This window comes from Cavia porcellus, unplaced genomic scaffold, assembly GCF_034190915.1.
Source record: "Cavia porcellus strain 051 isolate PalLab524CR breed Dunkin Hartley unplaced genomic scaffold, mCavPor4.1 scaffold_5, whole genome shotgun sequence".
NCBI classification, from domain to species: Eukaryota; Metazoa; Chordata; class Mammalia; order Rodentia; family Caviidae; genus Cavia; species Cavia porcellus.
Window position 1 is genome coordinate 21,237,149 of NW_026947488.1, and position 27,987 is coordinate 21,265,135.

Here is a 27,987-nt window from a genome sequence, read left to right on the forward strand (position 1 = left end):
TGTAGCAAGTGCAAAAGAATCATTTATTGTTCATAAATCATTTACTAGACATGTATCAACAAAGACTCCATTTTACAGATGAGAAAACTGAGGTTGAAGAATACCGCTTTGCTATGGCTGTACAATGAATTATTGCACAAATTTAGAGCATAAAACAACATTCATTTGGGCAAGTAGATGAATTTTGAAGGTCAGGAACTTGGAAAGGGTACAACTGAGATGCTGTCAGTCCATAGAGGAACTGAAAATTTTTTTCTTACATAAATCTTTTTCTTGACTCTGTGAAGAAGCTTTGTTCTCAGAGTTGAAAGTATTTATGGTGACTAGGACCCAGTCAATTGGCTAACAAATTTTATGATTGTTTTTTACTAACCAACACTAGGGGAATCTGTAAGACCTGAGGCTGGAATTTGCCCGGTCTTATGTGATTTTACAGAATCTGGGTCTGCAGGTGCTCAGCACTGAATCAACCTTAGGCTTTGTCATGGGAATAAAAGGGGGCATCCAGGAAGACTTTGCTGAGCTTTTGCATTTTTGCCTACCAAATGGATGAGGCTTTGATGATGATAACCTCTTGAAATTCTCTTAGGGGAATAAAGTTACAGGGAGTGACTTCCAAGAATGCTCCATAGGCAAGGACAGAGAGATGTGCAGACAGGTTCATGGGAGGAGCTCATGCTTGTCCAAGTTTGGGGCAGATTGCCGTGGTTTTGCCTTTCATCAGTATCTGCAAGAACAGAGACACAACTGATCAGATTTGTTCTGGCTGGCCCTGCTGTGGTGGGGCAAGGAAGCTGCCCACCTCACCACTGTCCCTGGGGTTGGCTTCCCCAGAGGTTAGGCAAAAGTACTTTCCAGGTCTCCCTCCATGGCTCTGAGGACAAAGAAGCAGCATGTTTGCAGCCCCTGCAGGAAGGACAGGGATGTGCTGCAGGTGAGGCTGATTGGTGCTTTGGATAAGCAATGTGTTCCCATGGTTGGTGGGGTTTTGGGTGGTGTGAAGTGAGGTCTTCTCTGCTGAGAGAAGGACCAAGAGTCTCCTGGAACAAAAACAGCGAAGTCCAACGCTGATGGTTTACATAGAGTCTGCACTGTGCTGAGAATTTGTCCTGGAGGTTGTTCTCCCAGGAGCAGTACCCTATATGCAGATTCTATTGCAAATAGTTTGAGAAATTTAACCTAGACAAGCAAGCAGGAGAACGATACAAGGACTTAAAGATACAACACAATTGTGAGTGTGGTATCAGCCATCCCGCATAGTGAATGGTTGGAACTCCTGTGGGGAAGCCCTGGAGGCTGTAAAATTCACATTCTTCAGCAACATCCCACCTGAGGAGTGAGGGGTGGTGACAGGATTCCATCAGGTGCCACTGATTGAAGCCTGCTCCTGGGCATAATTTCTCAGTATTTTTAATCATGTGTGTCTCACACACAGACACACACAGGCAAGGAAGGCAGAATTCTGCAGCTTTGGCTAAAATTTAAAGACAAACTGACTGGCGTTGGGCATATTGATGGAGTTGTGTAAAGTGCATATCAGCTTGGGTATCTTGAAAATTCTAAGAGAATGGCATTATCTCATTCAATCTTTTTAAGCAGAAGAATGAGGTGATGATTATTTGATACCCATTTAATTGATGAGAAAAATTGAGGCTAAGAGAAGAGAAGTCATTTTGGCTGGTATTGTTCTGAAATAAAGTTGTTAAGGTTTGAGTAGAGCATGATCCATGAGTTAAGAGCTCATGGTTTTACTCAGTGAAAAATACCAGCTGCTTTAAGTACAAGATTTTAAAAGGTAGTAGGAACTGGTTCCCAAACTCTTCCAGTCAGAGCTGAGCCCAACATTTTAAACCATAGGACAAAGATGGATGACTTCAAGAAGCAGAGTTTGGCCTGAGCATCCTCCTAAAGGGTATCTCAATAGGGAGAATCAAACAAGGCAATATATCAAGCTAATGATGGATAAGGCAGTCTGTGAGCTGGTACAAGCATGCCCTTCAAATTTACTGGTAGGTGCAGGATTAGGAGATAGAAAGATCTTAGATTTGAAGCAGGTATCCATAGCAAAGGACTGGGAGGAAGCAAGGAAAGAAAGATGCAAATGAGGACATGGCTTCCATTGGGAGGTGAGAGGATTTTTCATGTGGGCTAAAGGAAGGCAGTCAGACAGTGTTGTGTCTCACGCATCTGTGTGCCACTTGTACTGATTCTTAGTTGAATATCAGACCAGCATCATCTCTCACCAACACTTATTCTTCTAAAACCACTCTCAGTTTGACCAAGGAAAGGGTCCTGAAAGCTTCTTTAAGGTTTCTTCTAAATGCTTAGTGTGGTGTCTTCAGTTTGAAAACCCTTCTCTCGTCCCTGTCTCCTTCATTTTGGTTTGGGCTGCAGAGGATACCTTGAGTTAAATTTGCCTATATACATTATCCCTGGAGACAAGATGGTTTACACTGGAAGCCACATCCTTAAATAAGCCATCTCCAGATGCCCTTAACGCACTCTCTGTACCCTCAGTGACCACCAGTATCATCCTAGCAGGCCTGACAGCTTAGCATATCTGGGCAATGACATTTGCTCTGTGCATGAGGATGGGATATGAAGACTGCTTATATGGACTGTGTTCTTCCTTCCTTCCTTCTTTCTTTCTTTTCTTTCTTTCTTTTCTTTCTTTCTTTCTTTCTTTCTTTCTTTCTTTCTTTCTTTCTTCCTTCCTTCCTTCCTTCCTTCCTTCCTTCTTTCTTTTCTTTCTTTCTTTCTTTCTTTCTTTCTTTCTTTCTTTCTTTCTTTTTTCTTTCTTTCTTTCTTTCCTTCCTGTCTTCTTCTTTATTTCCTTCTTCATCTTTCAATTTATTTTATCCATGAATGCATAACAAACTTTATTCATTTCATCAGTTACTCTACTGTGTGGCAGCATCAGGGTATGAGGAGGAAAGTCAATGCCTATGCCCTGGTAGAGCTTATTATCTAGTGGGGAAAACTGACCAAAAGGCAAGAAAGTAGCCAATGCATTCTAAAGTAGCTAGTGCGACAACTGAATCTGAATTTGCAATAGAGAAAAGTAAATGTGATCAGAATGGGAACCTACCAAAACGAGCAGGTCAGGAGAGGGCTATCTGTGAAAGACCTCTCAGGGAGAAGTGTATGTAAGTAATGGCAAAGAGCGCACTGTGAGAAGAGGGCAGAAGAGCATGCCAGAACATAGCAGAGCAAGAGTGTGGGCCTGAGGGCAAAGGGAGCGGAGCCCAGAGTGAGTGAAGGAGCAGAGCTAAGTACCTCTGTGTGCATTCTGGGGAGCAAGGGGGCAGGCGGCACCGGAAAAGGTGGCAAGTGTGAAGTCAGGCTTCCTGAATCACACCAAGGAACTCGATGATACTGAAGGCATTATAAAGCCAGTAGAAAGTTTTCAGTACAGAGTGGTGATATCATTTTCATTAAAAATGTCACTCAGGATGCTCTGAAAATTGGATCGCATCAGGGAAAGCACTGATAGGAGACCTCCTCGAAGCCCGTGACATTTGTGCTGGTGAGAGTGATGATAGTGGCCTCACTGAAGGTTTGGCGATGGAGGTGGAGACAAGTGACAAATCTGGGATGCATTTTGGAAGTAACGGAAACTTCTGAACGATGGCGCTGTTTATTGCCAAGAACCAGCAGTTAGGCTTGCTCAATCCTCAGGCTCCGGAACAACAAGTTAGAAACATGTTGCTCCGATGTGATCTGGCCAAAAAGAAGAGGACACTGGAAATCTCTTAAACTGAAATCACATGCCAAAACTTGGATGAATGAAAAGCTTCTCCCTGGTGAATGCATATGTAGTGTACTACAAAAAGTGTTGCCGTACAACTTCAGGTGACTCCTAGATTCCTGATGGTCCTCCACGGATCTTAGTTCCAAGGCCCACCCTGTTCCATCCTCACTGGACCAGGAAGGTCCCGTGCCTTTGAATCCTTGTTCTAAAAATTGACCTGTGAACTAGAGACTTATATTGACTTTCCTTATTCTAGAACTCTACCAGAAGTCTTCATTCAGGCATCCATAATCAACCTTTATAAAGTTCAGCTTCACTAGGAAATCTATGCACCTTCCTCGAGAGACCCTGCAGTAGCCTGCTATGATTATTATGCTGTCAAATCCTGTTTCCATTTGTTCAGTCTCCCGAGAATGGGATGTGTAAGTCAAGTCAAAGAACAGGGACATATGGACAATGATTATTAGCTTTGCATATTCTGAATTTTTTATTTTCTAATTTTGAGATTTCTGAATAATTGGGATAATTTCTTTTCAGTACCAGGGACTGAATTCAGGGCTTTGGCACTGAACTGTTCTTCCAAAACTTTTCATTTTGAAATCAGATCTTTTTAAGTCACCAAATTGCTCAAGCTGGGCTTGAAGTTGAAACTCTCTTGATCCAGGCTCCCCGAGTGCTGGGATTGTGGGCATGGGCCACCAAGCCTGATTACATTTTTTGAGCAATATATTTACCAAAGGACCTGAAAGAGATTGGAAGTCAGAAACTATTTCTATTTTTTCATGCTAAAGTAAAACAAAATCTTCAAAGTTATCATTTTTAACCAATAGATTTATTTTCTCCTTTTGTTTGTAATTCTCCTTTACATACATGTCTTTTAAAAGCAACACTGTGAACCCCAGATGAATCACTTTACGGTTCAGTCATCAGAACTTTCTCTTTTAGGATTCCTGAACTTCATAACTTCATCCCTGGCACATACTGTTCCATCTTCCTGAAATGTCCTTTCCACTAAATCTTAGAAAACAAATATTTTCTTCTTCAGGTTCACCTGAGAGGTCATCTCCTGCAGCCTCCACGCCTCCAGAGACAGTTTCCTTTATCTTTATTTACTCAAGTATCTTTTGTCTATCCTCTGTCGTACGTCTGGTCACATTTTAATTTTAACTATTGGTTTCCATGTCAGTCTCTCTCTCCTTCACTGATGGGAGGGATGTGATTTATTAACTTGTCATTGTAGAACTCAGACAGAATCAGAAACATAGTCTAACTTCTATAACTATATCCCAATGAATGCCATAATTCTTACAAGATGCTGATATGGAAGGCAGGTGAAATACTAGCCCTGGAATATCAGACCTTTGCTAACAATTTTACATTGTGCTGCTGCTGGGAGGAAATGTTCTTACTCATGGAGCTGGGTCCATGCCAGGGACTGCCCCCCTGAGGTACCTGTATTCTGCTAGCACATGTGACTTTTGATGCTCAGGTCTGAAACTGGCTCTTATACATCTGTTGCTCCAAGCCATAGTCTTATCTCTAATTCATAATGCAGTGACAAAGAAAGTCTTTTGGCCTCAATTCTTCACACTCACAATTAGGAGTGTTCATTGAATTTTTACATTCTATCAGACACCAGACCAACTGCTGAACAACCATCAATTTGTTTTGTTTTCATAAAAGCTCTGTGCATATTTATGTATTTTAAAAACATTACTTGAGCTTCTGTTACCTGTGTCCTCTCTTATAAGCACTGTGCTATGCCTTTGAAAGTGATGAACAAAGCCCTTGCTTTCTGAGACCTCAGACTCTTCCACAGAAGACAGAAAGAGATCTGGTAATTATAAATTAAGACAGTAATTTCAGACAATGATAAATGTCATAAATAAAGCCAGCGTAGAGCCGTGAGGGTGATATAAATTGATGCTATGGTGAGGAGCTCAGGCAGGGATGGAGCCTGGAGGATGGGACAACCTAGGAAAACACTTCCACTTACGTTTCATGGGCACAGAATCAGTCAAAAAATGACACCTAATGTCAACAGGCCATTTCAAGGGTGATCTAGAAGAAGGCTTTGAACAGGTGTTTTGGAAACACTATAGAGAATACCATTTTGGCCAACTGAACTAAGACCACAAAGGTGAGATGGAAGAGTTTTCACCAGGGAAAGAAACTGAATAGAAAAGCTGTAAGCTAGGGGAAAATGGCCTGGCCCATCTGATGACAAAAAGAAGTCATTATGCCAGGAACCTAATAAGCAAGGAGTAAAACACTATGAGATGAATTAGAAAAAGGTGGCAGGGGCTAGGTTGATTAATTTTGATTTTAACAGTTGTGAAACGTCACCAAGAGATTCGAACCCAGGAAGTGTCACTGAAAACTATAGCATGGAGAACGGTGGGTGGGAGGGCGATATCAGAGATTTTTACAGAAAGCTAGAAAAGAGATGTGGTGGCTCAGACAAGGTGATGGGGTCAAAGAGTTTATTCTAAGTTCATAAATCATTCAGGTAATACAGAGGATGTTTCAAGCTCAAATCTGCTGAGAACTGTCAGGCTTGCAAGGATGGAGAACTCCTAGGGATCATAAAACAAGTGGGGGACCTAGAGATAATGTCCCATTGGAAAGTGGACTCATACAATTTATGTTAAAAAGCCTGAGCTTTGCAAGAGGATTTTGAAACTAACTAAAAATCCATAGACTGTTATAAACAACAGAAATGGGTGTAAGTTGAAATGCCACTACTAATGAAGCTGTAAGAATTAGGCATGGATGTCTCTGCTAACTTCAGTTAATGTTGTAAGATACCAACTGTATTAGTCTGGTGGCAATAACAAACACTCCCGGGGGCTCACTGAGTTTCGGTGAACTTTCATTGTTGTTAAGCTGCAGGGTGACTGCCATGATTTTGCACTGTGTCCTTTCTTGACCCAGCAGCCATGTTATGGTCTTTTTGGATAAGAAGGATTGAGCAAGAGAGAAGGTAAAGACAGGGCAAGCAGCCTGTCTGTTCTTATGTCATCGGCTCAAGCAAGTCACATGACTCGGCTTGTCATTAAGACAGGAGAGTATATTCCACTAGCAGAGAAGGATGAGGAGTCACATGCATAGGAATGTATAATAGCTGTGTAGGAAGGAGTGAATGGTGGAAAACCGTAATACAACCTGGCACCATTACCTTGCAAAGCTACTTCAGAAATTAAGTGAATGGAATACACAAAGCACCTAATAGTGTCAGTAGAGCAAACACTCTATAGAGTCAATTCTAATTAAATAGCTCATTTTAATATACATGTATATACAAGTATAGGATTAACATGTCTACTTTTCTGTAAGCAAATGCATTTACTAGGTCCTTACAACTTGTGAAAAATGCAATGTTTAACAGCACATAGAGTACACAGCACATAGAGTACAATTTGAAACTCACTTTTACTGCTATTGGTGATTGAGTCTTTGTTATTTCTGAGTCTCAATCTTCTTACCTGTAAAATAGGGAGAAAAATCATGCAGTTAGATTGATGTGAAGATTAAAACTCAGAATACTTGGCTTCTCTTTCCTTAAAAGATTTATCCTGGCTTCTGCTAAGTTCTGCATATTCTGTTTTGAGGCAAGAAGATCTCATCTTCATGGAAAATATTTAGAGAATGTAAACTTTGAGCCTTTTGGTAATAATTATTGCCATTCTTTTACTAAAAGAGGATTTGGAATTCTTCCTTAACTGTGAAATGCATAGGATGTCTTGAATTTTCCTGAATATTCCATGTGCCCCATACCTCCATAACCTCCTCAGGGCTGATCCCTCTGCCTAGAATGTTCATCTCTTTCAGAGAAAAATTCCTTTATTGAACATTCCAAGATCTTTATTATCACCTCAGACCCCCTTACTGAGAATTAGTTGAGTGCTCTTGACTCAGTGCTTTTAAATTGGGCTTAATTACCTACGCCTGCTAGGTCATGCTAGAGGACCGAGGGTGTTGATTCCTGGGGTAAATACTTGGATTAAATCCCAGCCTCCCAGCTTACTCAGCTGGGACCTTCATTAAGTCTCCAACCTTAATGCAAATTGGGTCCATTTTGGTATGAACTCGATGCAGGAGGAGCCGAGGACATCTTGAGATATTAGAAAAGCTTCTTGATGTCAGGTATGAAAGTGGCATTTTTGCATTTAATGATTTTTCTCACGGCTGTAAGGCTAGAAAATAACATGGTTATTCCAACAAGAGGTGGTGTCCTTGTTTCTCAAGACACATTCTTGATAAATACCATGTTCCTTTGCTGCATTTTTTTGTGCCTGCTAACTGCTGTGTTAATATAGTTCCAGGGTCTTTGGTACATTCACTCTCATCCAACACAGCTACTTCAAAGAGCAAGCATTTATAAAATTTCACAAGAATTTGATATTCAAGTGCATTATCATTCTTCTCTAGTAACTCACTTTTGCTTTGTTTTACAAAACTATAAGTAGATAGCGGATTGGAATGAACATAAGCAAGCAACAGCAACATAAAAGAAAACTTTGGGCAGAAAGGATTCTCTTATTTCTCATTATTGTGATAAGGGATTTTTGCTATTTTCCTTGATTTTGGTGAAACTCAATCACACCCAAGTTGAATTCCAGATACCTCTAGATTTTTACTCAGAGGTCATATTTGAAGGCACAATACCCAATTTTCTTTCCTCTAATTATAAAACTTTTGGTCTAGTAGAGGAGGGGCTGATTAAATATTTAATCCTACATTCTGTGCACATCTTTTTCCTCCTCCCCCTGTTGTTTTTAAAGGTTACTTTTAAGAGTAGCTTTAGATTTATAGAAAAGCTGGGTAGTGAGTACAGACAGTTCCCATTTTCCATTTACCCCTGCTACACAATTTCCCCATTATTAACATCTTGCATTACTTGAGTACATTTGTTACTCATATGTACATCTGATGATCCAATATTAATGCATTAGTACTAACTAAAACCTATAGTTTACATTACAGCCCACACCTAATTTGGCTGACAAAGTCATTAACTATGAAAATGACTTTCGGGTCATTACCTGTTTCCACCTACCCTCCTATTAGGAAGCGGACTCTGATATTGACCCTAATCAGAAGGGCACGTCCTCTCCTCCCAACTGCATTTGCTCCCTTCTTGTTTTCTTAAAAGCAGGCTCCTCTTTGCCTGTGCCCTGTCTGAGCAGTAATTACCGTGTGTCTGTTCTGCCTTCAAATTATTTTTCCCACCTTCAGAGCAATTGCCTCCCACTTCTTATCTCTACTCTGATCCTCTCTACAGGGCACAGGGGACCTGTCTCTTGACTCTCATATTTTTGCTTCTGATGTTAAAAAGTCCCCTTGAACTTGCATTTTACAGACACCAGCAAAGCCTAAGTGTCTTCACATAACCTGACACTTCCCAGGGGCAGGGTGTTTGCAATTACAGGCTGAGCCGGCTGCGGGATCAGAGCACTGTGGAGGCCCGGTGAGGCCCGGCCTGCGGAGCATCTTTGATGAGTGATGGGGTCATTATTATGAATGTTATGCGGGGATGCCAGCACAGTCCTGTGGCAGGAATGCTTTCCTCCCTTTATCTTGTCTTAGCTGTAAAGACAGACATACATAGACATACATATATGCATATTTTGGGATGCAGACCTAGGTAGGCAGAGGCAGGACTGCAGTCAGACAGCCGGATCTCTCACACGCAGGAACCATCTTTCTGCTGTGCCCCTGTCTTGTAGAGCCTCCCCTGTTTTGCTGACAGATTATATACTCTCAAGGGGGGGCAAGAATGTAGCTTGATCCCAAATTGGAAGGTTCATCTCCTTTTCCTGTCTTTGATTCCAGCATCTCTCCTTCCCATTTATCTTTTTGGTTGAGGCTTAGGTTAGGGCTTCTCTCACTGGATATTTTTCCCTACTTTTTTCTCTTGCAGAAAAAATAAAAGAAGCCTGAAGGCTAGTGCTCCTCTCTCCTCTCTCCTCTTTACTCTCAATGCAGGACTTTTCTAGGCAAGTGCTTTTTTCTCCTCCACTGTGTGTCTATGCTGTGTTGCAGTTAGAATTGTCCTTTGGGGCCTGTTTGGTAAATCCCTGTCCCTGTGGGTGGGCCCAGCCTTCCTGCCCAGCAGAAGAAGCAGAAGACAGAGTCACACCCAGTTAATTGTCTGGAAAGTGGGCCCTGCCGAGCTAGAAAAGTTGATCAAGAAGGCTTGGCAAGGGGCCACCTCATCATCCCTTCTTGGTTTCAGGGTTTCAGCTTTGAGCACAGTTGTTTTAGAGGTGACAAGTTTGAGAAGATTTGGTGTTTTGGGAGTGGTGTATGGTTTTGTGGGTTCACAGTTTCTTTGATGGGAAGATGTGACAGATGAAAACAGGCTACATACCAGAGCAGTAAATCTCCCTGTCTTTTTTTAAAGAGAAAAACAAAACAATAAAAATGATACAGAATTTCAACTCAAGAAATTAATAATGCTTATTATATTGCATATTGTTGTCTTCAAAATAGTTGCTCATATTCTCAGATATAGGTATACAAAATTGATCAAATAGTATAAGTACTAACTGTTCCTTTCAACGAACTAATGGAATTGTTAGGATCTTAGCTATCATATATATATATATATATTTTTCCCCCCTCCTTCCTTCTTTTCTCCTTTCCCCTATCCTAGTTTGTTTTTTCCTTTTGAGCAGTTTCTTTCTCTTTCATAATATGTTTTGTACCTTTTGGATCTTATTTACCCTCTAGTTTCTTATACTAGGGAGACATATGATGTCTGCAAGTCTGATTTATTTCACTTATGAATATAGTCTGGAGCTGCATCCATAAAATCATCCAATAACAAATGCTGGTGAGGCTGTGGGGAAAAAGGAACTCTTTTCAACTTTTGGTGGGAATGCAGACTGGTGCAACCAGTGTAGAAATCAGAGTGGAGATTCCTCAAAAAACCAAGATAAGAGCTCCTATTCAGCCTAGCTATTCCCTTTCTTGGTATTTTTCTAGAAGAATTGAAAGCATCATACCACGGCAATATATCTGCATCCATGTTTACAGCAGCACAATTTGTAATGATTAAATCTTGGAAACAACAGAAATGCCCATCAACTGAGGAATGGATAAAAAAGATGTAGTCATTTTATATAATGGAGTGTTACTCAGTTATATAAAAAAGATGAACTTGAAGCCTCGCAATCTCGCAGATTAAGACGTGTGCTTATCTCTAGGCTGCTTGTTACCTTTAGTTACTAGTCTCTTCCACAACCTCTTTACAACTTTCGAAACTGGCTACAAAACTGTTGCTGAGTTCAGGGCAGGACCCTGACTTTTCATTTCAGGAAAGCAGTAAAGAAAGCATTATATCTCCTAATATCTGATAAACATCAAAGAATGTTCTGGAGCCAATGTTTGAAAATATGATTTTGTATTAAATAGTCTCCAGATCCCTGTCATTATTTTCTTTCCTATTTAGAGAAAAAAAGCAAAACAGAAAAGAGTAGAAATAATACAGAATTTCAAAAAAAAAATCAAATCATTATTTTATTTTCATTACTTATAAAAATTAAGTACTATAAAATCTGCTAATACCATGATTATTTTCTAAATCTTCAAACGTCTTGATGAAGTGAGACTGCTCTTGGTCCCATCTCATGACGGAGCAGATTGGACATCTGAGAGTGGGCATGCCCACCGTCTGTCTTCCACTGTCTGCTATGTGTTAAAAAGAAAGTCAAATATTGTCATTGCACGTTTACAATATGCAAAGCACTTTTGCATTACTCCTCTAGTTAGAGGGTTGGATTTTATGTATAAAGCAAGGCAGAAGCTGGTTGTTCATAATTTTTGTCTCACATTTTTATCAGTCTATCAGTATACAGGTTACTATGTTTCATATTGGCAGATTTGTACATGCATATGACATTAATCCTTTTGTCCAAAACTCACTTGTCCCACCCTCTTTCTAGTTTCACATGATTTGGAGGGAGATTCGATGTTTATATTGTATTGGGATCATACAGACACTCCTAATTTAATGACTGAGTTCTATTCCTGTGACTACCTAATTAAATGAGTTGTGTATAGTGTATATTACAAAATTCAAAACAAAGAAATTGTCCAAGAAAACTACAACTTGACAACTTTGCTTTTATTTGCATGAAGTATTGTAATGTATAACAACATAAAACTACAGAATTATACTACACAGTACAATCAGCAAAGTTATAGTGCTGTATTTTAAAAGAAGTTACCGTAAGGTTGTACTGACACTTAAATCCCGTGTCATGAGTCCAAATACAGGTCATAAGACTGAGTAGTGGGTAGTAAGTCTAACCAGCATCATAAGTCTGAATAATCATTAAACACATAAGTAGATATATAAGACATACCTAAATTTCAAAGTCAACACTCAAAAATAAGTAACATTATATAAGCAATGAACTCACTAAGAGAGAAATTAGGAAAACTATACCCTTCATAATAGCATCCAAAACACTTAAGAATCAACCTAACAAAAGAGGTAAAATATCTATACATTGAAAGTTACAGTTCTCTTAAAAAAGAAATTGAAGAGGATATCAAAAAATTGAAAGATATTCCTTGATCATAAGCAGGAAGAATCAACATAGTGAAAATGGCTATACTCCCCAAATTGTTACACAGATTTAATGCAATCCCAATCAAAATACCTTTAACATACCTCAGAAGACTAGATAAAACATTACTAAAATTCATTTGGAACCACTCAATTAACTGGAAAAGAAAAAAGGTAGGAATCTTGAAGACATACTTATAGACAGAGAGTTCATGAACAAGACTCAGACTGCATGGGAATTACTTCAAAGAATCAACAACTAGGATCTCATCATATTAAAAAGCTTTTGCACATCAAAAGAAATCACCAACAGAATGAAGAGAAAATCCACAGAGTGGGAAAAAATTTATCCAACTGTCCCTCAGACAAAGAACTTCTATCTAAAGCATATAGAAAAGTAAAAAAATCAGACACTCCAAAATTCAAAGACCCAGTCCAAAAATGGGCATTTGAGATGAATGCACACTTCTCAGACAAAGAAATACAAATTGCAATAAATGTATGAAGAAAATATTCACCATCACTAGTCATTTGAGAGATGGAAATTAAACAGCTTTGAGATTCCATCTCAACCCAGAAAAAATGGCTGGCATAAAAAAAATCACCCAATAACAAATGCTGGATGCACTTCAGGGAAAAATGAACCCTTCTGCCTGTTGGTGGGAGTGAAAAGTGGTGGAGCTATTGTGGAAATCAATATGAAGACTCCTCAAAAGGCTAGGATTAGAAGTCCCATTTGATCCAGCTACTCCTGTTCTTGGTTTTTTACCAGAAGAATTAAAAACACCTGATCATAGGGATATACATGCACCCATATTTATAGTAGCACAATTTTCATTAACTAAGTCCTGAAAACAACCCAAATGATCATCAACCAAGGAATGGATAAAAAAGATATGGTATTTTTATACAATGGAGTACTACTCAGCCATAATGAAGGACACACTGGAGACTTTTATAGGTAAATGAATGCAACTTGAGACCATACTCAGTAGTGAAATAAATCATTCTCACATGCATAAATATCACATTGCTTCCCTGGTGGGAGAAATTTAAAGAGTAAATAACATCTAAAATTTGTAATAGATGTTGTGAAATGGGAAGAAGTTTTAAATGGAAAAAGGAAACTAGAATGGGGAAAATGGGAAAGGAAGGAAGGGAAAATAGAAAAAAAAGCAAGCTAGTTTTACAATTAGTGACTCAGTTCACAGAAAAGAAACGTTTGTGCGTATATCAGTTGGAGATTATTTTATGCCCATATCTTGTACTCTGAGTAATTACTTCAAAGATAATACACAATTTACTATTGTTATTCTTTCTTCTTGTTATCAAATTTTGTTTTACTTTTTTCCATAAAATAAAAGAAACAAAAATAAAAGAAACAAATAAAAAGAAATATCTGTATTTATGCCTCCTTTTACCTTCCCTTAAACCCTCTATCCTTCTTCCCTTCCTTGAATCTAGTAATAACCTCCCTTCTACTTTCTTGTCATCTTATGAAGAGTCCACATATTACAGAAAATTTCCATTTTGTTCTTCTGATTCTGTCTTATTTTACTCAATATAATGATCTCCAAGTCCATTCATGTTTTTCAAGTGACAAAATTTTATTCTTTTTATGACTGAGTAATACTGCATTGTGTATGTGTACCACGATTTTCTTTACTCATTTGTTTGTTGATAAGCACATTAAGAACATGACACGGTGATCCACAGGGCTTATGTGCTTTACGGAAAACTACATGTCAACAGGTAGAGGAGACTGGACTCAAAACGGTCGCAATCCAGCAAGCACTGCTCAGTTTTGGAAACTGATGACACAAGGAAATGACCAGGGGTGTTGTCTGGAAGCTTAGATGAGAATAACAAGGCATCCCATAACTCTCAGCGCCCCAGAGCTACCAAGTCAAGTTTTGTGTGTGTTTTTTGGGTGTATTGCCCGATTCCACAGGTGGCTATGAGAACTTCTTATGAATGAGCCAAATATCTCAGGGACTCAAGAAATAGTCTCCATCAGAAAGCACCGAAGACGTGGAGAGTCGAAACAACTTTGTGAGTACCTGGGACCGAAACTTGATTTTTGCCAGATCACAGAAAACAGAGGAACACATTTGGTTTTCTTTTTTTCTGCTTCAAGGATTCCAATGATTTCTCTGGCTCTGTTTCAGCCACTGTGGGCTGCTGACAGATCATGATACCCTGACAGCTCCTGAAAGCTAGGAGAGAAAAGGTTTTTAAAATGAAGAACTTGACTATTTTGTGAGAAGGAATTACCTGCTAGGTGTGTGGTCTTAGAAATTCCCTTCTGGGTTGTGCAAGGAGAGCCAGAGAAGTTAAGCCCCAGCCGCTCGGAATCATAATTGTATTCCAACACACATGCTCCTCAGGGGCTGGGATTTTATCTTGCATCTGTCACACACTCAGGGTGTGACATTGGGGAATGCATTTCCCCTCCCTGAGCCACACAGATCCTCATTTATAAAGCAGGGTGTTTGGATTTCCAAGATTCCTGATCTCATGCCTTAAATGGGGTCAGGCTGAGAATTCAGAAGCATAGTTTCTTGGAAAGAGAGGCAGCCAGGACATGACAGAGCTTGCATTAGATAATGTGGAAGATGCATGGTGACCACTATGATGCCAGGAGCACTAGAATTCTAACATGGCCCAGGGTTGGGAACACAGGCAAAGCAGTTTCTCCCAGTGAACTGTCTGATTTGAGAAACACTGTCTTACCACAGGTGCTCCAGCTCCTCCAAGGATTTTGCTGTCCTATCCTGTTACACTCTATCTTCCTTTAAACTGTGGATCCAAACTGTACTTTTCTTTGACATGGTATTCTCAGCCACAATAAAATGACATCAAAAGAAAATTTTGTATACTGTTAGTGGCTCTTACTAAATTCTCTTTTTGTTGTTTTGTGTCATCTAATTATTAAAGATTGTGGGAAGAGAAAGGACTCTTAAAATAATCATCTACTGAAATAAATGTATTTCCCAAGCTATTTTGACAGAAAATAACTTAACTTGTAGGTAAAGTAAATCAGGTTTCCTAAATGCCCATTTTGAAACTTGAATCAGAAACTATAAAATCAATTTATAATAATCCCAGCACTCTTGGAAGCTGTGGCAGAAAGATTGCAAATTAGCACATAGGCTGGGAAATTTACCATTAGTGAGACCTTGTTCAATTTTTAAAATAAAGAGCTGAAGGAAATATAAAGAGGTGTGACCCAGGGACCAAAGAAGACACTAATCGTCTCTTCAGAGGGGAAGTCAAACAGGGTCACCCTCTGGGCAGGCTGCCTGCTTTAGGGAATGGCATCAGTGTGAGGGAGAGGCCTGTAAGGCAGACAGGTGTCAGAGCCCCGGCCAAGTGAAGGTCAGGACGGAGCTTCAGTTCTAAAAAAGGCACCTGCAGCAAAGCCCAGGCTCCCAGAACATACAACAGGGTTACCGCAATACTGACAGTCTCACTCGGGGGTACAAGAGTTCACAGGTCGAAGGCAGCAAGAGTAATTCTAGGCTCATCCATTTTCTCTGGACAAGTACAGCAGAGTCTAGCCTGGGTGGAGGATGTGAAAGGGACACACTTGAGCTGAAATGTGATGTCCACATTTTAATCCAGATACAAACTACAGGAGACAACATACAGGGGTTGTTGCCTCTGTAAGCACTGTGGGCTGTCTCATGGGCAGGCTAGTTTTAGAGCTCTGGCTTGTTAATCACTGTAGTAACGCATGAGTTTTAAGTTAATTAGTTAACTTCTTTTTACCAAGATCAAAACACAACTTAACTGTGACGGCCACCAAAGAAGCGTCAAGGTAAAAACACTGAGGGTCGGAAGAGGCACTTTACAGCAGTGCAGAGCAAAGACATTCAGGAAACCGCAGTCCTTTCCCTGACCACCTCTGTGTGGGTTTCATTGACAGCCCCCTTTCTGGAAAGGTCAGGGGCCTAGACATGTATATGTCTTCCAATCATCCCTGCACCTTTCTGTAAGCACCCATTCCCCTAAGCTGGAATCGACTCCAAGTAACATTTTAAATCTCTCCTACAGGTGTCCCTGAGGTTTCTTCAGGCTCTGAATTAGGGTAAGTGTGAAGTTTTTAAATGCTACAAAAACTCTTTTAGGAAAGTGTTTCATTCACATTTAACATATGTCTGAAAATGTAAGATCTGTGAATCACACTCCCTTACCCTTAGGAATCAGATGTGCCCAGCAGTTTAGCTTTCTAACACTAATGATAATTACCTCTGTAAACGCTCCAAAAGAAATGCCCTTCATTCTACTTACAAAAATGCCCTCATCTGGCCTTTACTATTCTTTAGTAATTAAGGTCCCTAATTACGTGCTTCCCAGGCTTTTCTCTTCAGGTTGCCCTTTATTCTATCAGTAGCTGCATTATCCTACTCCAAACTATCAAAGGCTTCTATCATCTCCAGATTTATACCTAAAATCCATGTCATTTGTTCAAATCTAAGAAATCTCTTAGATAACCTGTCCTATTTCAGGTTTCTCTCCTATTTCCCATAACTTCCAGCCACACCAGGTCTAACTATAGTCTTGACTTTCCCAAGTTAGTGTCTTCCATCTTTCTTATCTCCACTTATGATTAACTCATTCGGGACAGTTTTCAGTGTCCAAGTCAAAAGTCAACTCCTCCAAAAAGCTCTCATGAGTCTTAAAATATAGACCTCATCCTAGAAAGGTTCACTTAAGCTCTTGGCTTCTAACTCCAAGTTTTTACTTCTACTGCAGCACCTCCCAGAATGATTCATGTCCATATGAATCCCTGGCTTGAATCCTCATGAATACACCACCACATTCCTCATCCACCAAACTGTCCTGGCACACAATAAATTCTTAGTAATGTGGTAGTGTGGTCTAAATCTATGCATGTAAATATACATATTTCTGGGGAATAGAGGAGTAAGGTACTCAGAAAATGCAGACAAAATCAAATATAAATAGCATGATTTTCCCAAATAAGTTGGAGAAAGTGACAGCTCCTGTGTTTGGCTTAGCCTAGACCAAGATTTCATATGTGTGTTTATTTCTCAGTACTATAATTGAATAATCATATGAAAAACGTGTGGAAAGTGAAATGGGTTTCTATTTAAAATAGTGAGTTCTTATCTATTTTACTGGAGGCTAAAATGGTCCTCCACCAGAAACCTTGTATAGTTTAGAGGCACAAGTGATTTTTTATGTCATTTCTAGCACTGTGATTCTACATCAGAATTTAGTCTTGGCTTCAACCTCCAATTCTTCGCATAGCCACACAAATAATCTTCTAGGAACACATCTTCCAAGAACATAGTGATCCTAATGCCTCAAGGGTACAGTTAGATATCCTAATAAACAAGAGACTAGGTATCAATTCTCACATGCAAAATACTAAGGTGCGCAAAAAATTAGCTTTAATCCCTACATTGCTGTAATTAACTTAGATTTTTAATCTTCATTTCTACTCAGTGGCAGGAAATGCAATTTTGTTCACCTAAAGAAATTCACTACTTCCATTTTAAATTTCAGTTTATTGTAGGAAATACTTAAATATATAATGCTATTTTTGATCTTTCTTTTCTTCTCTCAAAGGTTATTTTTACTTATAAGTTTGCTTTTATAGGTGTGTGTTTCACAGAACTCTAGTTTACTGCTGTATAACTTACAAAAAATTTCATTCATTTTAAATTGTTTTTTCAGTTTCCATGTGAATAGGTATGATTTTGATTGTAATGGTATTGAATACACAAATCAATTTTAGGAGATCTATCATGAATAATGCTGAATCTTCTAATCCAAGGACATGGTTTAACTGTCACCTTACCCAATTTTTAAAAAATTTCTCTTGGCATAACATTGTAGTTTTGAGTTTATAGATCTTTCACAAATTATAGATTTTATTAAATTTTCCCTAAGGTTTTTATGTTTGAGATGCTTACATAAGTGGCATTATATTTTTAATTTTATTTTTTCAATTATTTTTTCTGATATATAGATACAAATTCATTCTTAAATATTTCACTTGTTTCCCCCAAACTTATTAAGTTCATTATTAGTTCTTATCATGCTACTATGAATTTTTTAGGCTATCTTTTCTAAACAGTCATGTTTGTCTGTAAATAAATGCAACTTTAATTCTTTATATTTTTATGTCTTTTATTTGACATTAGGTACAATATTAAATAGAAGTTGTGAAACTGATATTCTTTACTTTTTTTAGAACTTAGGGGGTAAGAATTCCATCTTTCATCAAATGTAGTATGTTAATGGAGTTTTTATCTTTATAATATTAAGGCAATTTCTGTTTATTCCTAGTTTTATGGATTTTAAATCATAAAAAAAAATATTAAATTTTGTCATATGGCAGGGTGTTTAGCTCAGCAGTACAAATTTCTGCCCAGCAAGCGTGAGGTTGTGAGTTCAATCCCTGGTACAAAAAAAATTTGTCATATGTAAGAATTTATGTAAATGATTCACATGATTATGTTTTAAGTCCTTTATTTACAGTTAAATACAGTGAATAATTTTCAAACCTTAGCATAGTTGAGCAAACTGATATATTTACGAATTTGTCTTTTAAATGGCATTTTTAATGCTTTGGTTTTATTGATTTTTCTCTATTGTTTTTCTGATTTCTCTTTTATTGACGTCTTCCCTTATATTTATTCTTTTTTTTTTTTTTTTGCTTTTTCCTTTTTATCGGTACCAGGGATCGAACTCACGACTGCCTGCTTGCAAGGCAGGCGCTTATGCCGCTGAGCTAAATCCCCAGCCCCACCTTATATTTATTCTTATGTTCCCCTTGGGTTTATCTTTTTCTTATTTTATAGATTATTCAGATGGAAGCTTAGGTCACACATTTTATACCTTTTTTGTTTTCTAATATAAGCATTTGATGCTTACATATTTCTTGCCTCTCTTCTATTTAGTTGCTCTCCACAATTTTCAAATATTTGCTGATACTATTATCCAGTTAAAATATATATAATTTTTCTTTTTTTTTTTGGTGTGGATTATATAAGTTATGTTGTCTAGCTTCCAAATTTTGGAGATTTTAAAAAGTAACATATTTCTATCTTTTTAAAATATATGTCTTCTTAATTATTTTACAACTTGTTTTATGGTCCATGACATATTCTAACACTGTATAATCTTCCATTTGTACTCACAAAGAATATATATTATTTAGCTGACTGGAGCATTCTATAAATATCACTTACCTTCAGTTACTGTATATAATGTTATTCAAATCACCTATATCTTTTACTGCTTGTTCTAATAATTACTGAATACTATTGAAATCTGACTATAACTGAATTTGTATTATTTTTTCAGAGCTGTCAAATTTTGCTTCTCACATTGTTGAAACTTTTAGGTGTAATACATGTTGTAAATGCCAAGTATTCTGAAGGTTATGCACCAGTTTTTTTTATTATGGAATACCTTGTTTTATTTCTGATAACAGTGCTTATCCTAAAATTTACCTTGTATAATATTAATAGAGACCTTCCAGCCTCTACTTAAGTGTCTGCATAGTAAATAACTTTTCATCTTCTTTCCTTTGTATTTGCAGTGGGTTTGTATAGTTAGCTTATATTTGGGTATTGCCTTTTTTTCCCTCCCAGCCATTCTGTCTTTTAACTGGAATGTCATGATCAGTAAAATTTAATGTTACTGTAGATACAGTAGGCTTAAACTGCAGTCTGGCCACTTGTTTTATTCTTTTTCCTTATTCTACTTCCTGTTACATTACTAATTATTTTAATGTCTGATTATATACAGTATTGGATTATTTAAAACACGAAGTTTTATTTTGCATTGCTTGAGGGAATCTCACAGACATCTTTAACTTCATCCTAATGTTAAGTAATATTGTATCATTTCACAATGTATAAATCCTACTACTCATACTTCCATTCATCTAGTTCCATCTTTTTTCATTCAATTTTATTTATATATATGTAATACATAGCACTTAAAATATTAGCCTTTACGTTGGCTGCACCAGTCTACACTCCCACCAACAGTAGTGAAGTGTTCCTTTTTCCCCACAGCCTCACCAACTACTACTTCTAAGATAAAAATATGTAATTTATCAACTAATGATTTCTTACTGTTATATTTGACTAGTTATCTCTTACTGTTTTTTTTTTTGAAATTCTGTTGTTTTTTTGAAATTGTGTATTATTTCTACTATTTTTTCTGGTTTTTTTCTATAAAATATTAGCTTTTTAAAGAATTAAAAATTAGAAAAAGAAAGTGTTTTATGTGTTGTAATAATATATATTAGAAAATATTTTAATGCTGTTCATGCCTATTTTGCAGACAACTGTTCTCATCTGGTATGTTTCTCCTGCCTGAAGAACGTCCTTTACTACTTCCTGTAGTGCAGGTCTGCTGATTATGAACTCACTCTAGTTTTGGAAATATAATTTTGTTTGGTGTGAACTTCTCAGTTGGTAGCACTTACATTCAATTCCAAAATAGCTTGGATCCCAGATCTGCATGACCACCTCAAATGCCAAACCTGGTGTGTACGCTCTCCACTGGCACAAACTCTTCATCTACTGTGGATCCAGGTGTCTTCAAGCTCTTGTTCCACTGATGAAATGAAGCCTTATTTTTCTCCAAGCTACTGAGGATGGATTCTTAGTTTAGACTTTGTACAGATAACCGAGGTCTCCCACTTCCAGGAGTCTGGCTCTAATTCTCTCTGCCTTCTGACCTGGCTTGGGCAGCTATGGATAATGTCTAAGCTAGAATAAGCTCAGCTCAGTGCCTCTGTGCATGATACTTGGCCTGGAGCCTCTCATCAGAGGCCTCTTTAGTGACAGGCCTCCCCAGATTCTTGCTCTGTCTGCTTCTCCTACTCATCTGGTTCAGCAAGTCATCCGGCTGAGTTCACCCCATGTTATGACATTATTTAGACTGTTCCTTTCAGTTTAGAATATGAAACAAGGATAAATCATTCAACCTCCATCATCTGTTTAACCCCTGTGTAATCTGTCTGAGGAATATAATGATAATTACCTTTTTCAGGGACAGAATTAGGGGGGCAGTCAATTAAGGCTTGCACTGTGCTTTGAGATCTTTCAATAAAAGGCTCAGGGTTACTACTGTTAACAAGATACCAGAGGGAGATTTGCCAGCAGTGCCTCCTTTTGAGCCAGCATGTCTGTCATTAGTAATTTGGGGGCTTGGCACAGAGTCATGGGAATGTTTTAATGGCTTCTGTTCAACCCCAGAAATAGATTGTGAAGTTGCTAAAAGAATTGCTTGTTTTCTCTGCTCTCCTCTAGTTCTGTACACATGGGGACTCTCTGGGGGAAGATTTTAGGCTCTCTACAAGGGCCAGAAGAGTGGGCAATGGGTCTTACACTGCCCAAATGAACTCTAATACAAAATACTGCCCAGGTCTGTTCCAGGGATTGATTTAGAGATTAGTTATACCATCACAGAGGAATTTTGGCTTAAGATGACATTTTGGATCTACCTGGAGAACTTACTAATTCAGTGAGATTTAAGAGTGTGAAGTAAAAGACTCCTCCTCTAAGAAATATTTTGAAAACACTTATTAATTTGAACAAGTTATTTTATTTCTTAGCCAACTCCCAAATTCTTTTCAGGGCTGTCTTTATGAGTCAAGAAAAAAAATGTTTTCTGTCTGGATGGTCTAAACTTGTTTTTCTAGGACATGAGTAAATAATATATATGTTCAATCAGGCTTGTGTCTGGGCCCTCATTGGGAAAGTCAATGCTACAGGTTAATTTCCAGCCTATTAGTAAACTTTTCCTTTAAAAGCAGTCACTTGTCCCTGAATGTCAGTTTTGCCCCTTCTTTTTTGTTCAATTCTTTGCTTTATTATTAATCAGTTATTTTCTGTTTGTCAGGACAACATTAGTAACTTGGGGAAAAGCAGATGTGTTAGAACTAGTTTGACTCTTGCTAATGGTGCCCTTGGGCAAGTCACTTAGCCTCTCTGAGTTTCATTTCACCCTCTGAGAGATAATACAGGAACAGGCTCAGCAGTATGAATGGTATTATTGAGTCAAAGGGAGTGTAACTACTTCAGACACAAAGGGTAACAGAAACCAAGGAAAAATCTCAATACAAATCCATAGTGTATGGTGGGGATTGTGGCGAGTCTGAGCATTTATGGTCCATCTGCAAGGAGCAGCCGTTATTCTACTATAACAAATGTTTCTATATCATTTCTTTCTTTTTGAAGAAAACAAAGCAAATAGAAAATTATTTATTTCCTTTCTTTTCTACTTCGAAGAGAAAAAATAACAATAAAACAAAATTTCAAAATAGATTAGTAGGACAATAATTCATAGATTACATATTGTTGTCTTGGTAGTGGTTATCCAGAGTACAAGACATAGGTATGATATCTGCAAACAATTTTAGAAAGGTTTGTTTCCAAAGCCTCAAACATGCATCATCGCATCATGAGGAAACTTTTGAGTCCCAACATTACCTGAGAAACAAAGTGAGAATAGTTACTACTATCATTTGACCAGAGTTGCCTACCAGGTGGTCAAGTTTACAGGAAAGCTAGAGATTGCAGGCTCGTCTCCTACCTGTGTCTGGCTCACAATCTCACATCCATACACAGAATACTGCGTAATGTTTGTATATAGAGTCTAAAATTATGAAAATTTATGGGTCTCCAAATATAGGATCTTCTAAGGAATCTCTAAGAATTTAACATCAGTGTGCTGTATGGTGATGATGTAACATTCTTGCCCTGTTCATTTGTCTTTTAGGATCCCCAGAAGGCAAGAAACATTGGGAGAAAAATCTTTCTCTTTATAATCTAGTCTGATTGGATAGGTAGTTACAGTGAGGACAAAAGGTATATGTGTGTATGTGTGAGCGTTCTGTCTTTGGGTATGTTGGATGTGTTGTGTTGGGGAAGGATCAGCTTTAGATTAAAAAAAAAGAAACTAAATTTTCTTTCTGGTTTTAACATTACATCCTTGTGGCACTGAAATATAACTGTTCTGAGCCATCTATGAAAAGCAGATAGGCTAAATTACCTCTTAAATTATTTTGAAGTTCCACGAGATCTTCTCATGGACACATAGAGAAGTTCAGAGACAAAGGAGATGCTTCCTAAAGTCTGTTTCTCACCCCAACAATTTCTAGGTCTGCTTGGAGATGACTGTGTAAAAATGGAGGTCCAGTGCTCTGGTTAATTGGAGCCACAGAGGCAGCTGTTTAGTTTGTAAGAGAGTAGGCCATTCTGAGTGACTGTTAACTGACTCTGGCAATGTTTCCCTGCCTTTGCTTCCTACTCTGGTCTTAAGTTTTTATAAATTGGAGTAATGACTCTTTGGTAAGACACCAGGCCCATGGTAATGACTCTTCTTTGGCACTAAGGTGATGGTGGGTCCCTAGAAGAGATTATTCTCAAACCAGATGCCCCAGGAGCCCACCCACCCTTCTTATTTCACATTGGTCAAAGAACCTAAGTTTTTGTTTCTGCTCTGGAGAAAACCAGTGGCTTGCTTTCAACCTATTTGTCCTTTATAAGATGCAGCCAGAAAACTCAGCACGTCTGGGTGTGATTTTGCAGGGCCACACACACTGACAGACAAAACCAACTCTGGTGAGACTTTGCATAACTTTAAATGTCTTATTCTGAACATAGACAGGCAAAGAAATGATAAATATTCTTCAGGGGAATGGAGTGGAAGGGCTAAGCATTTGTGGGGCTATCTTTACGCTGGACACTTGAGGTGTTTATTCTTCTATTTGCTTATTTAAGATGTAAGAATAATTTTGAGTTTTAGACAAGCAAAGAAATTCAGACTCATTGTTAAAGCAAATTGAGCAAAGCAAAGGTACACAGACAAAAATTAAAAATATCCCCACACCAGTAATCACACCGACTTCTTCATGCACCCTTTCTTTCTGAATCCCAAAGGGCAGTAACCACTTTTCATAGACTAATGCAGTTTCTTCTCTTGACCTTTTAAAAGGCACTTTGCCATAAATGTGAATTGTTCTGCAGCTCCTCCCGATCCTATTTATATGTCCTGCTTGCTCTTGTGCAGGCTTACAAATAGAGCTGCCTCATTCTTTTTAATGACTACTTAGCATTCGATTCCATGGAAGTACTTGTGTTTGTTTAGCCACATCTTATCCACCAGCATAGTAGTGTTTCTTGTGGGTTGCACTTTTACATATATATTAATATATATTCACGTATATGTGAAAATAATCTTTACAACCCTTCTTTACTACAAATTTATTAAGCAAAGCTTTGGGAAAGGGATAAGATACTATGATTACATCAGGAATAATGTACAATTGCTTTCTGCCTCCATAGAGTGTACTACTTTGCCCATCATTGCATTTTAAGTGCACACTGCATGCTGCCTCTCCCCTGCCTGCCCATTAAAGTGACGCTGAGTACCCCTTTATATAGAGATGTTAAAAAAATGTGAATATGATTGAGGCTACTCAGACTCATTGCCCCGTACATGGGAGACATTCCCGTGTCTAACTCTAAAGCTCACACACTCCTATTCTGCTACCCAAATACACTAGGATTTAGTTACTTCCAACCCACCCAAGGAAGATGCATCAAATCTATCTATCTAGTCATTATCCATCCAGGCAAAGGAACAGATGCAAGGAGGTAGCTACTGGTGTTAGTAAAACCATGAATCTGCAGCCCATGAGACACCCCTCACCCTCACTATTCCTAAGATTGTCTGTCTGGGAGTTAGAATTACCAGGTTTTGAATCTCAGATCTGCCATTTTGCATCTGAATGGCTTTGATAAGGCTATTTCTTTTATATTATTAGACTTAGATTTTTCATCAATAAAGTGAAAAATATCAATATCTGTCTTCCTGGGTGGTAGTGTGCGTCAAATACTTTCATAGTTCCTGAGGCAGAATCAGAGCTTTCTAAAAATCAGCTGTTATTTTGATTATATTTCTTGTGCTCACTCTGATAACCCTCTGGATTCCTTGGCTGTTCTGCTAGCTCTGTGCCAGGCACCTCCTTTCTTAGTACCTTTATTCCTGTCTTCAGGAGCCCTTGGGCAATTCGAGTATGGTGTTAGCTTCAATTCTAGGACAATGTGAACGTAAAATTTCCCAATATACTCTAGGGACACAGAGAGGCTGCCTATTAGAAATTGATGACTGGGTAAGGTAATGGTTTTCTAGGTAGCCATTTACATTCACAACTTGGAAACTCGGTATGATTACTTAAGAGAATTCCTTGTCTTGTTCTGATTTATTTTTTTTCCCTTGTTGTTCTGATCCTGTCCTCCGGTTTCCAACATCTCTTCTGTCTTTGGAAAGCCCAAGCTTTGGAACTCAGTACTTTGACTGGGCTCTTGTTGAGTTAGACAAGTACATATGCTACTTGTCAGACGTGGGCCAAATTGTTGGACTGGGACACTCACCACCAGACTGGGCTATCCCTTCACCAAGCTGGGCTCTCAGCCACCACTGGGGAGATGCCAGAGTGAAGGAGGAGGGCCTGCCAGGCTGGTGTGGGAAACCACTGCCAGGAGCCTGAGATGGCCTGTAGCTACGTAGGCAGGATTAGTGACATCAGCTCCTCCCAGGCAGCAGGTTCTGGCAAGGGGATAAGGAGGCCATCAGAGTCCAGGTCAGAGGGGCCATAGATAGCCAAGGGAGCAAGCCTTCCCAGGCTTGGGCTCCTTGGGGCCTGCCCACTCTGTTGAGGCTGTTGGAGAAACCTGTTGGGTAAGCTCATGTGTGTTTTTATGTAAGGTTCGGTCTTACAGTCAAGGCAAAAAAGTGGGATGACAGAAGGGATCTCTTTAATGGCTCTGACATGCACTTGAGAAGCTGCCAAAGGGTGGTTTATGTTTCTTAAACAGAGATGTGTTATGATAGTAAGGCTGCTTCTGTGGTGCTGATGCCAAGCTCTACCTGAGGCTGGGACTCCCTGACATGTCCCTTTGCTAAGCGAGGAGGAAGACTAGTGAATGCAGTGGATTTCCAGGTTTGGGGAACAATAGACATAGCAGCCCAGGACACAAAGTCTGAGACTTTGGAGTAGACAGATCATCTCCCTGGACTCCACTTTCTTCACTAGGCAAATAACAGTAATGAGTAACATCCTCAAGTACTTTCTGTGAAAGCAGAGCTGTTTTCTTAATTCCTTAGCTGCAGACTTCTGCTGTACCATTCTCTGTATTTCACAAACACCATCTCATTTAATCCTATAACAACCGTAGGCTGCAGGAACTATTATTGTCATTATTTTATAGTCAAGGCACACAGGGGTCAAACAACTGGGCTGGGCTCTCATGACAAAGCTGGAAAAGCTCAGCTTAGGCCCTGAGCAAAAGACTCCAATATTTTTAAACAAGACCACTGTGGCTCTGCTTCTATGACTTGCCTCGAATTCTGCTCCTTTTGCTATTTTGGAATATCACATAATGGAAACAATTATTTGAAAAATATCCATTTTTATATTTTGAGCTATCAGTCTTGGTTTTTGCTTACCATAATATCCTTAGCACCTTGTTCTGGAATGATAGTATATGTGTGACAAACTTCCAAGAAGATGGAGATAAAGAACTAGAAGTAACAGGAAATTGTCTCGGACAGTTCTGCTCTCACAGAAAGTACTTGAGGATGTTATGTTTAGGGTAGACATGCTGTAAAGCTGTTAAAAACTTCATGCTGGATAGGCCCTCAGTGTAGCATGATCAATCATGCATGGACTTACCCCATGACAGGCATTAGAGGACTCTAATGGGCTCATCTACAAGAAAGAAGAAAAGCAGGTACCCTATTTTCAGGCAGGCCGGTGCTGTGGGTCCTATGTCTGACAGCTAGTCCCTTTTAAAGGTGACCTGCAGTAGCACTTCCTCAAGCACCTGCTACCAAACCCTGAGAGCTGATCCAAACCATCTCTATCTCTTGGCGGGGAGGGTTTCCATCCACTGCTTGGCAGCCTATCTCAACCTCACCTTCAACTTCAGGCCTAATGTGGATGATCTTCGAAGTACCAATGATAATTAGTGTCTAAAACAAGGAGAAAGATCCTGGCTTCCAGACTGCATGTCCTCCTCTATCTTCCTGCCAGTCCCTGTGTTTGCAGAGCCAAAGGAAATAAGAGGAGGTGAAGGCCACTCTCAAGCTGTCACCTCTAGCTGCATACTCGGTGTATCCTGCAATTATCCTTTTATCTCTACACTTGGAAAAATGAAGGGAGCATTACATGAGTGTATGTTGTAGATACAAAGATACACCATGTATCTGTCTCTATGTGAAATGAACCTCATGCTTGTGGATAATCTGAAGTCTTCTTGAAAAAGTGACAAATGTAGCCATGATATTTTCCCTTTCCGTGCTGCTCATCATATGTTTTTGGGCATATAGAACCCTACCTCTAGGCTTGGCAAGATTTTCAAAGTGTGTGGCATGATGCAACCCCGCTACCAGTGTGTCAGGTAGAAAGACAGACAGTCTAAAATTCAAGCATAAATCTAATCATCTCTAAGATGGAACAGACAATTCATTCAGATAATATCAGAAAAAGAAGTACCTTCCAGGATAATATATTTTGATGTGTTCATTTCTTACTAGCAAAGAGAATATAGTAAAAATAGGCTTGAAGTAATACACCATGGAGTAGTAATAAGTA

The 27,987-nt window shown here is 38.8% G+C and overlaps 2 long non-coding RNA genes across 2 annotated transcripts; one reads left to right on the forward strand and one right to left on the reverse strand.

Annotated features, from left to right (window-relative positions):
• Window positions 1–27,139, reverse strand: LOC106027229 (uncharacterized). Its single transcript, XR_001200799.2, has 3 exons — window positions 27,067–27,139; window positions 7,182–7,236; window positions 1–727 (listed from the first exon to the last, which is right to left on the reverse strand). It is a non-coding gene; the product is annotated as an uncharacterized LOC106027229 (long non-coding RNA).
• Window positions 15,819–22,571, forward strand: LOC106027230 (uncharacterized). The gene is made up of 3 exons (XR_001200800.2): window positions 15,819–16,149; window positions 16,386–16,419; window positions 20,661–22,571. It is a non-coding gene; the product is annotated as an uncharacterized LOC106027230 (long non-coding RNA).
• Window positions 27,140–27,987: the final 848 nt, after the last annotated feature.